This window comes from Capricornis sumatraensis, chromosome 14 (genome assembly GCF_032405125.1).
Source record: "Capricornis sumatraensis isolate serow.1 chromosome 14, serow.2, whole genome shotgun sequence".
NCBI classification, from domain to species: domain Eukaryota; kingdom Metazoa; phylum Chordata; class Mammalia; order Artiodactyla; family Bovidae; genus Capricornis; species Capricornis sumatraensis.
Window position 1 is genome coordinate 37,397,436 of NC_091082.1, and position 23,013 is coordinate 37,420,448.

The 23,013-nt window shown below is 50.9% G+C and overlaps 1 protein-coding gene across 1 annotated transcript in view; it reads left to right on the forward strand.

Annotated features, from left to right (window-relative positions):
• The first annotated feature begins 1,940 nt into the window (after nt 1–1,940).
• COQ8A (coenzyme Q8A) overlaps nt 1,941–23,013 on the forward strand; it is a 47,129-nt gene continuing 26,056 nt past the window's right edge. The window contains exon 1 of the mRNA XM_068986080.1: nt 1,941–2,008. The gene's annotated coding sequence lies outside the window, so the exon portion shown is untranslated. The remainder of the gene's footprint in view (nt 2,009–23,013) is intronic.

The following is a 23,013-nucleotide window of genomic DNA, read 5'->3' on the forward strand; positions in this document are numbered from 1 at the left end:
TCACACTTCTTTTTTTTACTTCTCCCCCTCCTTCATTTCAGGCGTCAGCATACAATGGCTTTCAAGTTTTCTGACTAACAATAAAAACAAACCAGTTTCATTAGGAGGTTGAGATTAATATATACAGACTACTATATATAATCAACAAGGACCTACTATGTAGCATAGGGAAGTCTACTCAATACTCTATAATGACCTATAATGGAAAAGAATCTGAACACAACATGGTAAATCAACTATTCAGTTCAGTTCAGTTGCTCAGTCGTGTTTGACTCTTTGTGACCCCATGAACCGCAGCATGCCAGGCCTCCCTGTCCATCACCAACTCCCAGAGTCCACCCAAACCCATGTCCATTGTGTCGGTGATGCCGTCCACCCATCTCATCCTTTGCCATCCCCTTCTCCTGCTGCCCTCAATCTTTCCCAGCATCAGGGTCTTTTCAAATAAGTCAGTTCTTTACATCAAGTGGTCATAGTATCGGAGTTTCAGCTTCAACATCAGTCCCTCCAATGAACACACAGGACTGATCTCCTTTAGGATGGACTGGTTGGATCTCCTTGCAGTCCAAGGGACAAGGGACTCTCAAGAGTCTTCTCCAACACCACAGTTCAAAAGCATCAGTTCTTCAGCACTCAGCTTTCTTTATAGTCCAACTCTCACATCCATATATGACTACTGGAAAAACCATATCCTTGACTAGACCTTTGTTGGCAAAGTAATGTTTCTGCTTTTTAATATGCTGTCTAGTTTGGTCATAACTTTCCTTACAAGGAGCAAGTGTCTTTTAATTTCATGGCTGCAATTACTATCTGCAGTGATTTTGGAGCCCAGAAAAATAAAGTCAGCCACGGTTTCCACTGTTTCCCCATCTATTTGCCATGAAGTGATGGGACCGGATGCCATGATCTTCGTTTTCTGAACGTTGAGCTTTAAGCCAACTTTTTCACTCTCTTCTTTCACTCAACTATATTTCAATATAAAACTTTAAAAAATAAACTAGCTTGCATAATGTTATATTTTAATTCCTCAAAATCGGCTCAGCCATAAAGGACAATGCTTTGACTTGAATATTTCTCTTTATGATCAGGGAGTGGAAACTGTCAGTTGGGGCTCGGGTCTGAAACACTGGTTGACGCGGAGACTTGGGGCCACTCCGCTTCAGTCCACGCACTTCCTTCCGGGGTAGCTCCGAGTGGGCCGCGGGGTCCCCTCCAGCTCCTTCCACGTGCTGGTGGGGCCCCGCTACCTAGGGGCCCCTAGAGGACACAGGCAAATAACCCCAAACACTGCTAGGGCCACTGCTAGGGCGAGCCGGCCTGAGGCGTGGGAGGCCGGCCAACGCTGCCAGCCCAAAGCGAAACGCAAGTGGGCGGGGCCGGGCGCCGGAGGCGGACGTGCATTCAGCAGGCCCGCAAGTCTTCCCAGCTCTGAGTCCCTTCTGGGGAACCGGGAGAGGGCTCCTCTCCTCATTACATAACGGCCTGCGCGGAGCGGGCCCGCTGTAGTCGCGACGGCTCCTTCCTCCGCCTCTAGAAAGCCCGGGGAGTACCAGCCCGGGACAAGACAGCCGACAGCGGTCACCGCAGCTGCGTTTGCCGTCCCGTCTGGAGAAGGCAGAGGTCTCCGGGGACACGCGAGATGTCTCTCTAAATCCAATGCGTGGTCTCTAGTCCGGCTTTTTCAACTAGGGGAGAGGGCGAGGGGAAGAATGGGAGGGGCCCTGCGCGCTGAGGAGGTCTCCCATTGGCTCCTCTCTCTCCGTTCTCAGACCCCATTGGCCCTGGGTCGAGCGCACGGGCCGAGCACGCTGCCCCGCGACGCGCGGCGTTGGGCTGAGGCGGCGGCGCAGCCAATGGGAGTGGCTCGCGGGGCAGGGCTGAAGGCTCTGGGTCTCCGGGCGCGGGCGAGTTGGTAAACAGATCCGGAGCGCGTGCCGGGCGCCAGCGCTGAGGCGAGCGCGCGGAGGTTGCGCGAAGGTGACCGCGGATCCTAGCTTCCTGCAGCCGGGTAAGGCTGCTGCCCGCCGGCCGCCGCGTGCCCTGGGCGCCGTCTGCCTGAGGCCAGAGCAGGGCTAACCTCCCGCTTGGGCCCTTCTTGCATCCTCAAGTGACAGCGCGGCTTCCCCTTTGCGAGTTTCATTTGCCCCGAGTTCCGGGCCACGGCGCGGTGGGCGCGCTTCAGAGTGCAGGGTGGGCGCCTACGGCTGTCTGCTACCCCCGTTCCCACAGCCCATATCTGTCTCGGGGAGGGTGCGAAGGCTGCCTGCCAAAGCCTTGGGTCCTCGGAACTCGCCTAGCAGCCCTGGTGACCTGATGCCTTGTTTCTTGGTCGCCAGTACTGCTTTCCTGCCTCGGTTTCTTACGATGACATTTCTCTTCACGCCTAGACCCCTTTGCACTGTCTCCGGGGCGCTAATTGTCCCTGGCCTGAGGTTTGTGTCAGAACGTTGACGCCCTTGGCCCTAGCCAGCTGTTGGGTTTCACTGGTGAGGGTTTTGTATGAACATGGGAATGAGGGTCCTTTTTGGTTCTGTTGGCTTTTCTTTGGCCCGTCCTCCTGCTTCTTCAAACACTGGGGTTCTTGTCAATGGTCGTGCCTTTCCCCACTGCCTGCCCCTCTGCCAAACGAAGGCCGGTCCTCCCATGTACCTTGTGGGATGGGGAATGCTGCTGGGGGGCCAGGTCTGGATGCTGGAACTCTTCATTTGGATGACAGGTGCCAGTCCTCTGAAGGGTGAGTGGCTTCTGTGCAGCCTTTCATCCTGGGTAGGGCCTGCAGCCCATTGGGAAACTCATCTATGCTCACTTGGGCCTTGGGTGTGCGTGACAGAAGACTGAAGAGTTGGACCTGCCAGGCCTGACTTGTTGTTAAAGGATTTGAGCGTTCATGATGCCAGCTTGCCAGCTGTTATGCTGGCAGGAGGGCCCATCTCTGGAGAAGGTACAAAGCAGGAGGGTGGTGGGGGGGAACTGGTGATTCTCAGGGGAAACACCTTTATGATTGATGATGGCTTTGGGTATTTTCAACTTTGCAAATGATGCAGACAAAACAGGGTTATGATTTTGGGCCTGACCTTGGACAACTCAAAGGAAAAGTGAACTAAGGTGGTCTGAATGCTTCCCTGTGTGTCCCATAAGCCAGGGTTTCTCAGTTTTCAGCAGCATCCCTGGCCTCTATCCATTAGATGCTAGTAGTACCCGGCTCATCTTCCCCCACTAGTTGTGACAACCAAAAGTGTCTCCACACATTGCCAGATGTCTCCTGGAGGACTCAGTCAACCTTGGTTGAGAACCACAGAGATAAAACTGTAAGAGTCTTCCCGTGCTGCCGGAGGCCCCCTGGGACCTGTCCATGAGTAGCTGAGAAGTTTAGGTAGCAGATAGCACTGTGCTCTCTGTCCTAAACCAATGATAGAAGCCATGTTGGTTGGCCTTCAAGGGAATTTCCTTACCCTCTTCTCCATACCTGGGGGGATAGGAGTGAGATAGGAGGTTAGAAACCTATGGGCATTAGCTGAATGCATGGCAGAGACTGAATCCAGAACACAAAAGAAGTTGGGATGCATACTAAGTCGCTTCAGTCGTGTCCGACTCTTTTCGACTCTGTGCACTGTAGCCTCCTCTGTCCATGGGATTCTCCAGGTAGGACTACTGGAATGGGTTGCCATGTCCTTCTCCAGGGGATCTTCCCAACCCAAGGATCCAGCCCAGGTCTCATGTCTCCTGCATTGGCAGGTGGGTTCTTTACCACTAGCGCCACCTGGGAAGTCCAAAAGAAGTGGGAGACTTGTGGTTTCTGTCTTTGGGGACTTTGCAAGACTGTGGGAGATATGCATGTGGAATAACCATGGGGTGGTTTGTAAACCGTGAGCAAAGAAGTTTAAGCTGTCAGTGCTGACTGAAAGGCCAATTCAGTTTTCCATAAGTGGCTTTTGCAAAGGGATGCTTTGCTCATCCTCACTTATTTACTAAGACATCTATTACGTTTTATGATGTGAGAGGGGGCTAGGCCCATGTCTGCAGAGAGAAAGTGTCTGCATTTCAAACATATATGTGGGTGTATTTACTTGTACCATGTACACCTCCAGAAAGAGGCTACCCAGAAGTGTACTGGTGCAGAATGGACACATGTACCATTTGTAGAGTGCTTTTCCAGTTGATTAAAGCATCAGAGACAGTGTCAGAGACAATGAGCCATTTGTTTTTGCAGGGAAAGTCATTTTACTTCTGAGTCTAGAGTTTGTCTTCACTTTAACCCAGAATTTATGCCCCAAATTCCAAAGTCCCAAACTGATGGGGATGCAGAAAAGTGAAGAAATAATGATTATTGGACAGGAAAAACACCCCAAGTCCCTATCGTGGATTTCCTTTTCTTGTCATTGATTGGTCCTATGGGGATGTATCAGGATTTTCCCATAACACTCCTTGGTTTATTAGGGGGTCTTTTGGGTACCCTTTCTTGCCTGTAGAACAGAATCTGGACAGGGAGGTCAGTCTTCTTTTCTCAAAAAGAAGTTTAGAGAAGCTTATTATTGGGAAGCTCCAAACTCGGCAGGATGATTTTCCATCAAGAGCTGTGGACACTGAGTCATTATCTTTGTCAGTTGAAACAAGAGCTGTGTGCAAAATTAGACAGGAATATTTGGAGAGTTGTCTTGATCTGACAGTGGCATCTGGAAATAGTTCCAGCATTCTTGCTAAACAACAGCCAGGAACTTGGGAGAGCCAGAGAAAGAAGAGCCAGTGGGAGGGGGGAATGTGAGGGTCCTGCTCCATTAGGAGTTGTGCCCATGCAGGGAGAGGGAGTAGTGGGAATGGAGTCCTCTGACTCTGAAGCAGGGTCAGGACCCTGAGTGGGGTGCATCTGGGTGGGCTTCTCCCCACAACTTTCAAACCTGAGTGGTGTGTTAACAAGCATGTTGTTCATTGTGGGGTTATAGGCTCCTGAGCTCTTGACCTTTTTGCTTTGAGGTCATGGGCCTACAGTATATTTAAAGTTGGAAATGATCCTGAAAAAAATCTTTTTATTCTTCATACTTGAATATGATTTATTTTTTTTTGTTCTGTCCATGCAGAGAAGGATTCATGAGAAAGTTGAGAGTTTTTCGCTCAACTTGCCATTTCAGAGTATTGTAGATTCTCTTGTAGTGAATAGTGACTGAGTTCTTGTCTCCAGAGCCCTCAGCTTGCTTTCAAAAACATTGTCCCGTTTCCTTCTGGGTGGAGGGAGAGGGGCTGCATTAGGTCCAAACCTGGGAAATCGTGTGTACCCTAAGGGTTGGTGCCCCTCCATGTCCTGCCCTGAAGAAAAGCCCTCTGTGACATTGTGGGTGGGCTTCCCAGGGGGCGCTAGTGGTAAAGAACCCACCTGTCAACGCAGGAGATGTAAGAGACGTGGGTTCGATCCCTGGATTGGGAAGATCCCTTGGAGGAGGGCCCGGCAACCCACTCCAGTATCCTTGCCTGCATGGACAGAGGAGCCTGGTGGGCTACAGTCCATGGGGTTACAAAGAGTCGGACATGACTGTAGCACTTTAGCAGCAACAGCAGCAGCTGGTTATTTACTCCTTGTTGAACAAGTATCAGTTGATTGTATGCCTTGAGTGTGGCATTGGAAATATAAAACTGAACAGTTCTCTGGGTCCCTGGCCTCTGGGAATTGTAATAAAGGGTATGCAGATACCACCTAAGCACCCTCAGTGTGGTTTGGACTAGGGACTCTGAGTGAGACCACTTCTGGCTAGTGACTCTTGGAGAAGGCATATTAACTGGGACACTGAGGATGAGCAGGATTTTAGCAGAAAGAGGCAGGAGTGTAGAGGAGTGAGGGGCCGGTGCTTCCCAGACTCTATGCTGAAGGCCAGGTTTTATTTTTTCCCAATTTGCTGCAGACCAGTACTTTTGTAAAACACACTAAAAGTGTCATCAGTTTAGTTCAGTCGCTCAGTTGTGTCCAATTCTTTGAGACCCCATGGACCACAGCATGCCAGGCTTCCCTGTCCTTCACCAACTCCTGGAGTTCACTCAGACTCGCGTCCGTAGAGTTGGTGATGCCATCCAACCATCTCATCCTCTGTTGTCCCCTTCTCCTCCCACCTTCAATCTTTCCCAGCATCAGGGTCTTTTCCAGCGAGTCAGTTCTTCACATCATGGCAGTGCTAAATTGCTGTGAGGGTTTCTGAGTGCTTGTGATTAGTCACTCAGTCGTGTCTGACTCTTTGCAACTCCATGGACTCCTCTGTCTATGGGGATTCTCCAGGCAAGAATACTGGAGTCGGTTGCCATGCCCTCCTCCAGGGAATCTTCCCAACTTAGGGATCGAACTCAGGTCTTCCACATTGCAAGCGAATTCTTGACCATCTGAACCACCACCAGGGAAGCCGAAGAATGCTGGAGTGGGTAGCCTGTCCCTTCTCCAGGGGAACTTCCTGATCCAGGAATCTAACTGGGGTCTCCTGCATTGCAGGCAGATTCTTTACCAGCTGAGCTAACAGGGAAGCCTTTCTAAGTGCTTACTCCTGTTATTTCATCAAGGATGACACCTTTAGTCCCAGGACCATTCTTTGAGTGGCATCTGTCCAGGCAGTGGGCTCTTTGACCAGAAGCCTTGGGGCCGGGGACTGCCTGGTGGGGGTGAGTGCAGCTTGGTAGGAGGGTCAGGAGTTGAAGGGGAGAGGTGGGGGGCTGAGCTAGGGAGTGGATGGGGTGAGTCCCTATTTCCTGTTGAAGTAGCCTGTGAAATCACCCTTAGGAGTTTAGGATAGTCCACTAATACTTCTGTTGTGGCATTTTATCTCAGCAGTGGGGTCAGGGGGCCAGGCGGGCTTGGCCTAGCCCTCCTGCTTTTCAGCTGAGAGTTCAGGCTGGAAAGGGTTCCCTGAGCGCCCACAGCTTAGCTGCAGTCAGGGGGTCCCTGACAGAGAGGGAGGTGGCTCCCTGCCCTGGTTTATGTGCAGTGGACGTGGGTATCTGAGGGTACTGGGCAGACTGTGCAGGACTGGGGGCTGTGGGGAGTGGGGGTGGCCCTCTGCTGTGGGAACCCAAGGTGCAGTGCTACTGGTTCTGTTGGGAGAGGGCTAACAAAGTGGATTCCTGTGCTGGGAGGCCTAGGAGCTAGGGCCTGAAGGGTGCCTGGGTTTCTGTGGGAGAGAAAGGAACCAAAGCTGAGGCCCGAGCAGGAAGGGGCAAAAGTGGATGCCACTATGGGGAGGGGAGGGCACTCAGTAGGCAAACTGTGCAGAATGGGGACTGGATTATGGTGGAGGGCTCAGGGTAGATGAAGGGGAGGCTAGTGAGGTGGCCTGTGAGAAGTGAGGGCGGCCTGAGTCCCAGGTGGCAGGCTTTGGGGAGATGGAATGAAAGCGTAGATTCCAGAGAGTGTAACTCTGTGCAGGTGGAATCTCTTAAGTGACTGCTTAACCTGGGCTGAGATGTCTAGTGGGGGGAGCACTGCTTGGGGCAGATGGTGGAATCAGTGCTGAAAACAGGGTCAGGTGAGGAGGAACTGGACTGGCGGAAGGAAGATGGTGATCGTTTTAGAAGCGAAGGGGTCGAGGTGCCTTGTGGGACTTTCCCCTGTATTCTTTTGTCATTAAGGTGCAGCTTGCATACAGTAGGTTCACACTTTCTGGTGTGCAGTTGGGTGGTTTGGTAAATGCATAGAATGATGTAACCATTGTCACAGTCAAGGTCTAGAACTGTTCCGTTCCCCCCGCCCCCAGTTCCCTGGACCCTTTCATTGGTGTCTCTAGGACTTGGAGGGAGAGATGTCATGTATGTATAACTGGTTTGGTTCCAGAATTGATTCAGTGGTTGGGATGGCCTGCCCCAGCTGGGAATGGCATGCACAGTCCTGGGGGAGCCACCAGCCCATGGGAAGGCTGAAGCCTGGCTTAGGTGGATGAAGCCATCAGGTAGCCATTGTGAGTGTCATGGTGTCGGGGGTGGTGGTGGTGAAGAGCTTGGGATCTGGGCCAGGCAGCCTGTGCTGAGGGAGAAGGAAGGGCAAGACGGGAGGTGCCCTCTGTCCCTAGAGGCATTGGCAGGGGTGAAGCTGAAGGAAAGAGAATCAACAGGAGGTTTTTTCATATTTGGTGCATGAAAGCTGAGAGCAGGTTTGTGGGCTTGAGGGGGGGAAGCTTTTGTGGAAGGAGAGATTGAAGGCAAACAAAAAATAGGTCAGAGGCAAGGTCCTAGAGGAGGAGGGAGAGGGAAGAATGGGATGGCAGCGCGGGGGGGAAGACAGGATGAGGAGATAGGAGATAGGGGAGGCTGGGGGAGGGCTGAGGCCTGGACCAGGGCTTGAGGGTGAGCACAGCTGATTGCCTCTGTTTTAGGGAAGCAAGATGTCAGCTAGATGTGAGTGAGGCCCTCTGCTTGATGTGAGAGGGGAGACTGGTCTGGGGTGGTGCTCAAAGGGGAAATCAGGCTCTTGGAAGCTGCTGAGGAGGGAGGGAGGGTGTGTGTGTGTGTGTGTGTGTGTTTGTGTGTAAGTAGGGCAGGAAAGTGTTTCCTGGGGTGTGTGTGTGTGTGTGTGTGTGTGTGTGTGTGTGTGTAAGTAGGGCAGGAAAGTGTTTCCTGGGGTGTGTGTGTGTGTGTGTGTGTGTGTGTGTGTGTGTGTGTAAGTGGGGCAGGGAAGTGTTTCCTGGTTCTCTGAGAAGGGGCCCAAATCCCTTCCCTGCTCCCTGCCTCTCCTACTGGACTTTTCCAGAGATGTTGCCTGAAAGAGGTTATGGTCCCCACCTCTCCACCCCTGAGAAGCAAGTCTGCCCACCCCCGCACCCACCACCCCACCCCACCCCACCCCCACCACACACACACACACACGCTTGCTATTTTCATAGAGTGTCTAGAAGGGTTAGCACTCAGATTCTTTTGAGTGTGAAAAATCTGTGTGTGTGTGTGTGTGTGTGTGTGTGTGTGTGTGTGTGCACGTGAAAGTTGCTTCAGTCATTTCCGATTCTTTGTGACCCCATGGACTGTAGTCGCCAGGCTCCTCTGTCCATGGGATTCTCCAGGCAAGAATACTGGAGTGGGTACCCATGCCCTCCTCCAGGGGATCTTCCCTACTTCGGGATCAAACTCGGGTCTCTTATGCCTCCTGCATTGGCAAAAAAGTTCTTTACCACTCACGCCACTTGGGAAGCCTGCGATTCTCTCTGAAAGTGAAAGTGAAGTCGCTTAGTCATGTCCGACTCTTTGCGACCCCATGGACTGTAGCCTACCAGGCTCCTTGGTCCATGGGATTTTCCAGGCATGAATACTGGAGTGGGTTGCCATTGCCTTCTCCAGCAGATCTTCCCAACCCCGGGATCGAACCCGGGTCTCCCGCATTGTAGGCAGCCGCTTTACTGTCTGAGCTACCAGGGATGACTCTAGACCCTGTTAAATCCCAATTTTTAGCACAGCCCTGGGTCATCCTGATCCGCTCAGGGGATAAAAGGCCATGACCTAATCTCAAATCTTGAGGTCATCTAGGTCAGTCTCAGCTTCTTATACACGAGGAAATGAGGAAGCTCAGCCCAAGGGAGAGCAAGAGTGCCCAGTGTCACATGTGGCTGGTGCCCAGAGGGGGCTTCGAACCTGGGGCTGGCTGGCCACAGAGGGTTCCTGCCATCTGCTGGGCGAGATGCGAGGTCCTGGGAATTGTTCACACACACAAAACTTTTACGTTAAACCCAGATCCTGGGGTTAAGCCTGGTTTGCTTTCTCCCTGGCACATTTTCTCTGTTTGGCACCAGGCCTGGCTCAGGGGAGGGTGAAGGTAAGAATAGGTTGCCCTGTGACCCACAAGTGGTTACTGTTTGACAGATTCTGGAGCAAACATCTCCCATCTGTGTGAGATCAAAAAAGCAGTTTGTGGCTCTTGCTCCCTGCTGTATTTATAGCCAACATTTGCTAAAGCTGAGGGCTGGGTACCACGTATGGGTCACGCCTGCTATGCCCCTGTTGCAGCCCACATGAACTCACTGTTAGTGGGCCAGACCTGCTCTCTTTTCCCCTCTTCCCTCCCACTCTTCTTCTAAGGAGGGAGTGGGGCCGAATAGGGTATCCCGGGTGGGCCACACCACTCCCTCCGTGTCTGCGTGCGCATAGGAGCAGGCTCCCAAATGTCCCCTTACGAATGTTCTTCCCTGGCTTCTCCCTCTTCTGCCTGTTAAAACACTGGGGTGCTGATCCTACTGCTGCGTCTCTGCCTCTGCGTTGGGGGTGGTTCACAGTGATTGTGGACAGAAAGCGTTTCCCAGGTGCTTAGCATCCCTGGGGTCACTTGAGTTCTGGGTTCAAAAGATGGAGCTTGACAAGCTGGGGAGCCCCTGGGTGCCCATGGGTGTGACATTCCTGGTGAGGGTGTAGAGCAGCGCCTGCCCTCAGCAGGAGTCGGGGTCTGGGTAAGAGAGTCCCCTCTCCAGGAAGGCACCACGCAACCCCGGGAGACGGGATGGGTACATAAAGAGTCATACAGGGCATGGCAAGATGACCTTAGACCATTAAGAGATGAGGGACTTTAGAGGAAGAGAGGTGGCTTTAGGATGGAGCAGGGGACTGCTGTGGAGTGTCTAATGTTTCATGAGGATAAGTAGGACTTTGGCAGAGGAAAGGGTGTTCTGGGGGAGGCAGAGGGCGCAGCATGTGGAAGCAGGAAGACGTGTGAGTGTGTGTGTGGGGTGGGGGTATGTCCGTGTGTGTGTTGGGGATGAGCCATTCTGGCTGAAGCCCTGGTGTGGGGGAGATAGTGGGAAATAAGCACTGGAAAGATGTCTTGTGGTCCACAGTGAAGAACCTTGAGGGCCAGGCCTGGGCCCATGGCCTTAGTTCTTCCAGCAAAGAAGAGTGGAGGTCAGGGAGGAGGCAGCCGCCTCTCCCTCTGTCTGCCCTTTTCTCATTCTCTTCCTGTGTACAGTCATCTGTCTAGAGTTGTCCCTTGTAGGTTAACTCACTGGTTTTAAAAACTCTTGGGGTTTTGTGTACACTTCCCTGCTGGCTCAGATGGTAAAGAATCCACCTACAATATGGGAGATCTGGGTTTGATCCCTGGGTTGGGAAGATCCCCTGGAGGAGGGCATGGCAACCCACTCCAGTATTCTTGCCTGGAGAATCGCCACGGGCAGAGGAGCCTGCTGGGCTACAGTCCATGGGGTCGCAAAGAGTCAGACACAACTGAGCAACTGAGCACAGCACACAGTGCCAAAGGGTTGCATGGGCTCTCCGTGGCAGGAGTCATTAATTTAGCCTTTATACCAGTGACATGCCCAAGTGTCTGTGTCTGGCCTGCATGTGGTGTTTGGAAGTGCTGCTGATAAAGGTTGGTACATGGTAGGACTGGGGCCACGTACCCAGTGGAGTGCACACCCAGAGTGGACTCAGTGTGAGGCTCCTGCCTCTTTCTCCCACTGTGTCTGAGACAGAACCAGGGTGGGATTGCTGGTGCTGAGAAGCCCGACACTCTCAGTCTGGTAGCTGAGCAACTTTCCAGTAAGGCAGTTTGGCCAGGTGGTGCTTGAGAGCCCAGCCAGCTCCTGGATTTTTATGACTCATAATTTTCTGCAACCAGCTGGATACTTTCCAAGGCATGAACTTTGCTGTGTTGCCGGGAGAGTGACTACTGATTTAAAAACATGTTTCTGACCGGGGTGCAGTTTTCTTATTTGCTCTCACTTCCTAGGCCACAAGAGGAAAGGGCTGAGGGAGCCTGGGGTCAGGCAGGTGTCAATCGGCCAGCTCTTGACAGTGTTGGGACTAGAGTTCTCTTTACCGTGTGGAGCTCTGCCTCATCAGCAAGTCGAGACCGTAATTCCATACAAGGTTGTTGTAAGATGAAAGCGAAGTGAAGGTTGCTCAGTCATGTCTGAGTCTTGATGACCCCATGGACTATAGCCCACCAGGCTCCTCTGTCCTTGGGGATTCTCCAGGCAAGAATACTAGAGTGGGTTGCCATGTCCTCCTCCAGGGGATTTTTCCGACCCAGGGATCCAACCGAGGTCTCCCACATTCCAGGCAGATTCTTTACCATCTGAACCACCAGGGAAGCCCTGGTTGTAAGATTAGGAGTAACACAAAGTGACGTATGCAGAAGGGGAATAATGACTGTTAGCTGTTCTTATTATTAATATTATTTAATCGAAATGTTTACTCTGCAGTGAATGTTTTCAAAGGTTAAGAATATAAGTGCTGACAGCGTTTTGAGGGTGGGGGCTCTTACTTGGAGGGTGCGGGGCCCCACGCTGTGCAGTGCTTGGCATGTAACACAAGTGCTCCGTGATGTTTTCAGTGTTGAACTGAGGCTGGTAGACAAATGGGGCATGTTTATACTGAATGCAAGCAGGACTCTGTCATCAGGAGCAGGAATGTGTCTCAAGCAGCCCATGGGACATGCCAGCACCCAGCACAGCCTCAGACGCTAGCTGGCACTCAGTGCCGCTTGTGGAGTGACCACACTAAGTTATTTTAGAGGAATGATCTCGAAATTATTCTAGAATACAGCCCTTCTTCCCAACCCAGCAATTTACCTTTGAAAAGATAGCCACTGCATTAGTTTCCTATTGTTGTTGTAAGAAATGACCACAAGCTCGGTGACTTAAAACACTACCGATTTATTATCTTAATATTCTGCAGGTCAGCAGTCTGGTGTGGGTCTCACCTGGCTAAAACCAAGGAGTCAGCAGACTCTCTGGGGGCCCAAGGACAGAGCCGCTCCCTCCTCTTTCCACTTCTGAGAGCCGCCTGCCTCCCTAGGCCGTGCCTCTGTCTTCACAGCTGCATCGCTCCCACCTCTGCCTCTCTCGCATCTCCCTCTCTGACTTGTATCCTCCTGCCTCGCTCATAAGGACCCTGATTACACTGGGCCCAGGTGGATAGCCCTCCATCGCAAGTTCTTTAATTAATCACACCTGCAAAGTCCCTGTCACCACATAAGATAACTTAGTCACAGATTCTGGGGATTAGAATATGTGTGTTCATCTGTGTGAACATGTCTGGGTGGCCATCATTCAGCCGGCCACAGCCACCCACAGTATTTTGGCCAGATTTACACAACCCTATAAATACCTGATTTTAGTTTAAGAGAAACTCCTCAACTACAGCACCAGGGTCCTTACTCACCTCTGTGTGACACTGCAGATGACCTTTGTGTTTGTGTGGCCTGTGTGTATGTCGGGGGGAGTGGGGGTGGAAAGAGTCATTGATGTGTGAGATGTGAGCCTCCCTCAAGAAGCTTATTATTGAAAAGACTTCTATGTGCTAAAGGTAACTTACAAATGGGGCAGAATCTGACCAGAGCTGGATTGGTCAATCTATGGAAAGTCTTAAATTCATAAGCGCTGAGAAAAAATGAGGGCCCGATTTAGACATATGTCCTTGAATATATTCAAGGAATGTTGAATATTTTCGTACATTTCAAAGTATTTCTGTCTCTCTTATTTAGATTGGACTTAGGCCATCATTAGTATCCAGGTGAGGTTATAGGAAACAGGTTCAGGGACCTGGAGCATTCTGGCTGGTCAGAGCAGAGCTGATGCCCAGGCCCAGAGGCTGGCATCATGCAGACAGTCTGCATGGGTGATGGGTGCATAGGTGAAGTGCACAGGTGAAGGAGTAGGTGCGTGCATGTGTGTGTACGTGTGTGGTGGGGATACATAGGTGTGAGTAGAGATTGGACGGGAGGCCTGGGTCCTGACTTCAGCCTCCACCTTCAGGCTAAGGAGTTAGGGGTTTATTCTGTAGAAAACTAGGAGCCATTTGAGCCGAGGGTGAATCGTGATGCAAAAGGCTTTGAGGATTAATCTGGCGGCAGATGGGCTGTAGGATGGAGCCAGGGAACTTGTGGGTGTCAGAGGGGTTTCCCTGCACTGTCCCTCCCTGAAAATACCTAGCGAAAGCCTCCCGTGCAGTTATCTTCTCTGAGAGTGGCATCGGCCGTGCTGAGGATTACCAGCGGTATTTTTATCCTGCTTGTCCTGGGCACTGGATGAGGGCTGCCAGCACGCCGGACTGCCTTTCCTGAGTAATGCCTCACACCACAGCCGTAGACGCCACACTGGTCCCCAGGAGAGGGTGAGTCTGCCCTCCCTGAGTCACATCTGGTACCGTACGCAGCCCGGCTGCTGGGAGTGTAAATCAGTAATAGGGTTGTCCACACTGGTCTCATTCATGCTCTCTCTCTCGTCTCACCAAGTCCAGACCTCATTCCAGAGTGTCTGTGTGGTCTTAATAATGATCATAAACTAGCAGGTTCTGAGCACCTTCTGTGTGTGCCAGGCATTCGGGCTCCTAAGTACTATTATATGGATTATCTAACCCACTCCTCTTGAGAACGGATGAGGGAAACTCAGGTGCAAAGATGAGCTTAAATGACTACTTAGGTCAGCAGCAGAGTCAGAATTTTAACCGGGAGTGCCCAACTCCAGAGCATCTTGACTGCTTCATCAGTATCACTTCCTGAACCAAATCTTTTTTAATCTTTTAAGCAGAATACGTTGGTTCATAATCAGACAGTGAGACTGCACTCAGGACCCCATGCTTGGCATGTTGGTGTTTGTAACCAGTTGCATTTGCTCCCCAGTGAGAGGAAAGGTCACTTGGGGCCCCCTGAGGTACCCACCTGTGCTCTGGAGTCCTGGGCCGTGCAGATTCATTCGTGGCCTGAGTTTCTCTCTGGATTGTCATTAGAGGCTGGAGCTTCTCCTGCTGCTGTTTTTTCGATTCCCTCCCGCTGCCCCCAGCCCATTGTCCACTTTGGGGCAACATACCAGGCAGCCCTAAGAATATCTTAATTTCCCAGTGGGTGAAGATTGGAGGCTTGCCATCGAGGATATCACTCTTTTGCTTGTTTTCTCCTTTTACCTGTTAAATGGTTGCCGGGCTCCTGAGCCATGATAGATTCGAGTTCTAGCTCTTAGTTTGACTTTGGGCAAGTGGTGTGACTTGTTGTGTGACTTTGGGCAAGTTACTTAACCTCTCTCTGCTTTAGTTCCTTCACTGTACGATGGACATAATAGTAGTACTTCCTTGAGTGAGGGGACTTCCCTGGCAGTCCAGTGGTTAAAACTCCAAGCTTCTAATGCAGGGGTTGTGGGTTCAATCCCTGGTCAGGGAAGAAAGAAAAGTAAGTGAGGTAATACACAAAGAACACTTAGCACACAGCCTGGCATATAATAAACTCTCAGTAAATAAGAGAAGCTGCAGTTATCATCATTATGCTGGTCTTCTGCTCCAGATGTTTGGGGAACCAGTGAAATTCACTGGAGAATGTCAGAGTGCCCGCTATTCAACAAGCTCCTGAGTGTGTTAGCATAAGAGCCTATACTTTTTAAATGGTTTCCAAAAAAATCCCTATAGTCTGGAAATGGCTTTTGAAGGAACATGAAGTTCTTAGCGTAGGAGACAACTTGAGGCCCAGAAATAAACTTCTTTCCTTACAGGGGACAGTTCCACTGTGCCAGCCAAGGGCTGCGTCTTCAGCCCCGCGTGGAGTCTGTGGTGAGAAGCCTGGACAGGGGCAGGAGGCTGCCCTGTCCTGCAGCTGGGGGCTCAGTGGGCGTCTGAGGGTGGGAGCGGCAGTGGGCATCCTGTCTGCCTGGCTCTGCCCTCCCAGGCACACACTGGTGCTTGCCTGGCAGAGGGGGCCCCTGTTAGGGATATGGTGAAAGTTCTGGAATGGAGGACTAGATGATGGAGGTTAGATGATGATGGATTTATAGCCATTCAGTCTCAAGCGGTGGACCGACAGTGCACTGGTCATCTTAATGTGAGATGAGGAAACGCGGGAGGCAGCTGTATGGCTGAAAACCTTGGGAAAGGCAGGAGGAAGGAGGATAGGAAGTCGGCATCTGACCCCACCCCACCCCTGGCCTGACCCCTTCATTAGCAGCCCTCAGATCATCCTGTTCTGGGTGAGCCAGTAAAAGGTGGTCACCTCAGAGCACCCCCTCTGTTCAGCCCTTGCCTGGGGCCTCTGGGTAGTGGGCAGCTCTATGCCTGGGAAGGTGCCCAACTCGGGGTCAGGAGCAGAGCTCTACTGAGGTGTGCTCACCCCAATGCCAGCTTTGGTGGACTGCTCTAACTCCAGTGACCTTTCCAGATTTCCTGGGACAGTTGAGGTTATGTTTTACTCTGTTGCCCTAGAATCGGAGTCAACACGCTTCCCTGAAAGAACCAGATAAGGGGATATTTTAAGCTTTGTGAGCCATAGTTCTCACTTGCAACTACTCAACTTGGTGTTATAGCTTAAAACCAAATCAAACCAAAAAACCCAAACAGCCGTAGGTAAGACATATCAATGAGCTGTTGACAATACCTGAAGGAATGAGCACTAATCTGTGTTCCAGCAAATGCTTATTTAAAAAAAACAGGCAGCAGGACTGGCTTTGTCCCCTTGGTTTGCTGACCCCTGATCTAGAAGGGCACCAGTCATATTACATCTCTTAACTTCTGGTTCAGAAAAATGTGATCACTGCACTTACTACATTATTCTAAACTAGGATCCTGTTTTTGGGGAAAGTACCCATTAATTGTTTGTCTTTTAACACGGGGCCAGCATTAGACCTGCCTGTGCCAAGTGATTTTCTCACCACTTCCTGAGAAGGGCAGTTGAGCTTCTTTCCCGAAAGAGGGAGGGCCATGTTCCGTCTTCCTGGTGGCCTGGTAGGGGCAGTTGTCTTCTGATGAAGGACAGTGGCTAAACGAGGGTGTGGAGAGGCCTTATTTATAGCTTTCTGATCTGCCATCCAGCTCTCTGCCCATCGCACCCAGGACAGACACTTGAGGGACGTGGGATAGTTCCTTTAAATCACACCTCTGTGTGCTTGCTTGTATTTTTCATCTTAACAGTAGATATTGAAGATTATTTTTTTTGTAACTTATTTTCTGTTATAGAAGTAGTGTATGTTCTTTGTTGAAAACTTTAGGAAATAAAGCAAATGAAGAAAGTAAAAAGAATTTTATTACCCCACCACCCAGAGAAGGCCTGTTTTGCATGTTTGCTATCTATCACCCATCACCCTTCTTTCAAACTTCTTTCCTCCTCCTTCTATCCTTCCAAAACAAAGGATAATATTGTTGTGTAACCTGCTTCCTTCCTACGTGGGAATATATGGTAAACTTTCTTATTTGCCAATAAACACCTTTCATAGTGTCACTTTAAGTGGCTGCACAGCAGTCTGTCTGTGGGTGTACCACTATTTATGCAACCAGCCTTAGTGTTGTGATTTATGTTCTTGTGGCTGAATTATCACACAGTCAATGTTAAGGAAATGCAGTTTGACAGAATTTGGCAGGATGCTTGGATAACTCCCAGAAAGGATGGCCTGGGAGGGCGACAGGGAAAGGGGACTTTGTCGTAAACACTCAGGTTGGGGTATTCCAGAGGTCGCTTGTAGCTGTGGGGCATGAATGACCCTAGTAGCCCGTTCCCCATTGTGGAAGCTTGGCTCACCAGGTCTGGCTGGGACTGACTGAGAGCGGAGGGGTAGGTACGAGGTGGGGTTGGAGCGGGGCACAGGCTCTTTTTCTCTGTCTCTTTTCCTGGGTTCTTCTTCCTGTTTTCAGTTGGCTTTGAAAATTGATGTGTGTTAGGATATTTCTGAACCTGCTGATGAATGGGGCCTCAGGCCGGACCTCACTAGGGCCAGTCTGAGATACTGGCCCCTGGGGTGTGATTTTAAAGGCCAACATGAAGGGCACATCTACAGAAGTTCATGGATTTGGGCTTCAGAGGTTTAAGTCTTTTCTGTAACACACACACTCTTATCAGTCCTTGGAGGAAACAGTCCCCTGGTGTTTTCATTTTCTAAGAGGGAAAGCAAGAAGGAAAAATTTCAAGCATGTAAAGGAACTTTCCAGTGTCCATGCAGACTAAAAACTGTTCATGCCCAAAGTAAAAAAAGATTACCCTTGGCCACCTGTGAGCCCCCATCCCGGGCCTCCTGGAGGTCACTAAACGGTCTTTTCCCAGGAACACTAAGTTACAGTCTTGAGATTCCTTTGGTGACTGTCTCCTTTTTCAGTTTCTTGAGGAAGAGGAATGGGGAAGGAAGGGGCAGTGGAAGGTTTCCACTTAGGGACAAAGCCAGACTTTTAGGGAGCAGCAGGGAGAAGCTTTGAGGAAAGGGTCTCTGTTTAGACTTCTGTCTGGCCTTGAGTGTGGGCCACCTTGGTTCCTTTTTCCTAGTCTTCCAGGACAGGATTCTTAAGGTAAGTTTCCAGGACCAACAGCAGCAGCAGGTGGGAATCTATTAGAAATGTAGGTTTCCAGGTTCCATTTCAGACCTAGAGAATCAGAAACCTGGGGTTGGGGAGCAGCAAGCTGTGTTTTAGCAAGTCTCCTGGGTGATTTCTGATGCCCCGCTAAAGTGTGAAAACTCTACCTCAGACAAGGCTCCTAGGAGACCTTTGATTCCATGTGTAGATTAAAAGCTACAAGGAGGTGTGAGCCTGTCCCAGAAATGGTAGGCTTTCTTAAATCTTGGGGGGACCAGCTGAGTTCATTTCTGTCTGCTCTGTGTCAATGTGGTGTGAGTTGCTGGCGACATGGAGAGGAGACCACAGGTGTGGTCTGTGCCCTCCTTTGGCTCACAGCTCAGTGTGGGGGACCCACAGGAGATTTAGAGCACAGTCACTGCTACCTGGGGATGGAACAAGGAGCCGTGGAGGGACGTGGGTGGGCTTTGGGGATGGGACATGCTGGGGAGAACATCCCAGAAGAGGTGCTGTTTGCACTGAGGTCTGGTGAGAAGGAAAGACGTGCATTCTTGCACAAGAAAGCGGGGGTTGGGGGGCAGAGAGATCAGTTAGGGGCTGCTGTCGTTGCCCAGCTGGGAGCACCTGGGGGGGTTAGGAGAGGTGGTCGCAGTCCTCAGGATGGGGATCCTGGGTGGGCGGGTAAGGGGAGTGAAATCAGTTCCGGATGTGCTGAGCTTGATATCCGTGGGCCACTGGGTGACGTGCATGCAGCAGCCGAGGCTTGAAGCCTGCTCGGGAAGGCTTGTGAGTGAGCTTCACACACACTCCCCAAGACAAAGGGCTTGCTGTGCAGCTTGCTTTGGGGTCCTTACACCAGGCATCCCGTGGCTTCCAGGGCAGCTCAGGATGGGAAGAGATCATAGGAGGGTGTGCTCGCTTTTAGAGAGACAGACTCTGGGGCTTTCCTTGGGTAGGAGCTGGTCTGTCTTGTCACACTTCATACTTACAGAGGGGATTGAACAGTGGCTTAATAAATTTATTCTCTGTCCCTGGCTTACTGTCACCTTGTGAGAAGAGACAGGTGACGGATTGTGAATTCTGGCAGTGAAGGAGGGGCTTGGGGATGCATATGGGAACCCTCCCCCCAAATAAAATTCTCCCGTCTAGGTCTGGATGGAAAAATTTATGGTGACCTTATTTGTTTGATGCTTGTCAGGATTGTCTGTTTTATGTAGGTATGTATTTTGTATCCCCGCATGGGGTATGTATCTCTGCATGGGGATACGCCACGCGGCTTGTGAGATCTTAGTTCCCTGAACAGGGCTTGAACCCAGGCCACTGCAGTGGAAGCGCTGAGCCCTAACCACTGGACAGCTGGAGAAGTCCCATTTATTTTTAAAAAGAACACAGCTCATTGTCCTGCTGATACATCTTACTGTAACTGGCCAGGTAGGCATCACTTGGTGGATTTTTTTTTTTTTTTTTCAGTTCCGGAGGCTAGATTTGAAGGCCTTCACACCACAGGTAATTTCCAGCTAAAGGATCTCAGAGTCTGTTTTTCAGCGTGAATGAAGGCTCGTGGGGAAGGTCAGAGAGTGAAGGTTCAGCAGGAAGATTTCCTCTCGGAGCGTGAGGATTCTCATGTCAGGGGACGCTGGCTGTGCTTCTTTCTTAGTGTCTGCCCCTGGGGAGTGGTGAGCTGCGTTTGTTCCAGTTCTTTCTCTCTAGACAACAACTTTGTTTACTTCCTTTATAGCCCATTAGCATGTTAGACTGGAAAAGGGGCCTGGAGACCCCCTCCCGGCCCCCACCCACCCGCAGCGCCCTCCTGCTGGGGAGGCGAGCAGTGTGCTGTGTCCGTGGCTGGGCTGGCTGGGCTCCCTGGCTTTGCCGCTGCTCAGCTGCCTCCCCTGCACCTGATCCTCGCGTGTTAGTCTCAGTTGGCCTCTGGTTGTCGCCGTGGTGGCCGTGCCCATTATAGATGTGTGTGCATGCTACTGCAGCTGTGAGCACTGGGGCCAAGGGCAGGTTCATCCCAGGACCTGCGCAGACTAGTCCAGAGCACCAGGGGGGAACTGTGTTGAGAAAATAGACCGAATGACTTTATTTTCGTGCTGGTGCCTTAGTGGGCGCCCCTGAATGTGAGTGCCCACCCTCCACCCCCACTGCTATATTCACTGGTGCTCGCTCAGAGGAGAGCGGGCGGCGCCCAGGTTGTCTGGGTGCATGGTGCCAAGTGGGTGAGGAGCCTGAAAATACCCTTCATTCCTGTATTGTTCCTCAGCAAGGTCCCCCAAACCCATTTAAGAACCAGCAGGGTGAAGCGGGCTGGGGTGAGGGCTCTAATACTTGAAGCTGAAATTGTGATGAGGATAAGATTTGAAACTTGAGGTTAATGTGCTTTCGGGGCTTTTGATTTTATTTACCTAAGATCCTGATGAAAGTGCCTGCTGGTGTAGCTGAGTGCCTGGTGCCTGTGCATTCCTGCAGGGGTTTTGCACCAACATTCAGGATAGCTGAATTCTGAGTCACGTTGGGGTTCTGATGTATTAGAAGTAGGATTTATGAGAGCCAATTTTTGAAAATCAGAAGGTGAACACAGTTCTGGAAAGGTATTTCCTCTGGCAGTTGTCCACCTTCCCATCCCTGCTCCTTGAGGGTAGACATTCCTTTGTCAAAAAATACCTGGTATTGACTAAGGTTTGAATGTTTCACTTAGTACGCAGCGGAGCAGCATGTGGGGAGGTTTGGGGGCAGTGGTCCCTGCACGTTAGATAAATAATCCTCAAGGGGGCTGGCATGGGCTGCGATTTTGAAATATGCGTCTACCTACGAATCTGTTCACGAGGCCAGACTGTTTATGAACAGAATCTGTTAACGTGAGAAGAGGCAGTATTGCCCCACAGTAGTGGGAAGGTGTATTTCCGTGATGTCATTGCCATGTGGATGGAACCTGCCTTCCCAGGGGACTGGCTCTAGTCCTCCTCCTCCATGACGGCACTCGCTGTCCAGGGTGAGACAGGCACCCATGGAAAGTTCTCCGGTATGAGGATTCAACCATGCAGGCAAGAAATAAGGCATAGCGAATTAATTTTTCATGTGTACTTTTTAAAGATGACATATTTATTTGCCACTTTGAAAGTGGAATATGTGAACTAAAAGTTAATGAAATACAGTTAGGAAAATAGTGAAGGAGACTGTTATTACTTATATTTCCCAAATGCAGGAATTTTATTTAAAAAAATGGTCAGTTTATTTAACATTTTTTTTCTCTTTTGAATTTTTTAAAAATCGTCATTGTAATGTAGGTGTCATCCTGGCCCATCAGGTACTATGCTACGGGCTGACATACTTAGAAACCGAAAGAGTTAGGACTGGACTCTGGTGGTTCCAGACCTGCCTCTTCAGAGTGCAGGACCATACCTGGGTATTTCACAGTGAGCTCCCCCATCAGTGCAGGGGGCCATTCAAGCTAGGCAGGGGAAATTGGCCAAAAAACCCACTTATCAGCTTTGCTCTAGCAAAGCTTTAGTTATGTGGTTATGATAACTTGGATGAGAAACTTAGTAGAATTAGTTTTAAGCCTAAAAACAGAATGAAATAGGTCTATCAGTTAGCAGACAAGGTGAGGTTTTGGACTTATCGAGGCTTGTGGCCTGTGAGGTGCTTCCCCGGTGGCTCAGTGGTAAAGAATCTGCGTGCAATGCAGAAGCCACAGGAGACGCGGGCAGATCCCGTGGAGGAGGGCATGGCAACCCACTCTAATATTCTTGGCTGGAGAATCCCGTGGACAGACGAGCCTGGCGGGCTGCAGTCCATGGGGTCCCAAAGAGTCGGACACAATTGAAGCGACTTAGCATGTGTGCGCGTGGCCTATGAGAGTCTCCTGCTTGGCTATCTGGATTGGGTTTAGGGGTGAGCAAGGGGAAGGTCTGTTTCTGGGGACTGCTGCAGCAGTGGGGTATGGTGGATGGTCCTGGGACCGCCTGCAAGGGTCCTTCTGAACAGATGGGGCTGGGGCCCCGGCCTCTGCCATTGCGTGTCCCTGATGTCTCTTTCAAAACCTCTCTGTGAGTGAAATGTGTCATGGGTGGGACCGGGGGCAGGGCAGCTGTTGAGAGCTGGCACCAGCTGCGTTTGAGCTCTGATTACGTGATCTTTTCCCAGTCCTGGACATTCGGTCTGTGGGGCTCACACTTGTTTATTGCCATAGGAGCAGGAGCCCAGAGTGGAGCCCCGGGTGTGAAATAGCACTGGGTGATGGGCAGGGCTAGCTTCCCCCCTCTTGCCCGTCTCCCTCAAGGGTATGGTCACCTTCCAGAAACCTCCTTGGCTGTGATTAGGGTACAGGAGGTTCATTTGTGTCTAATCAGTGCCTCCTTGTGGGAGTGCCTTGGTGTCGGTGGACTGAGCGTTTGGAGCTGAATGGCCTTAGCCAGTTCCTTAACGCCTCTGACTTTGGTTTTCTCCTTTGTGAAATGGGGGCAATAATATCCATGTCATTAGGTAGCTTATAAAGATTAAAAGGAGATGGAGTGTGGAAAGCACCCCAGCCTAGTGTCCGGGAGCTGTCTTCCTATGAAGGTGAAGGGGTCTTTGAGGGCAGGTTGGGTGGGTCATCTTAACTTTCCAGGCTCCTGTGTGTTTGTGGGTTTCTCTTCTTTTAAGTAAAAGTAGCTGTGCCCATGCTTAGAAGCTGAGCGGATCCCTGCAGGTGTCTCTGGACTGACGGGCTGCTTCCCCATGAAGGGCGGACAGGAGCGAGCCTGCGTCTTTGAAGTCCCAAGGGTTCTGATTGAGATCCTTGTCAGTGCTCTCGCCTGACCTTCCCGTCTG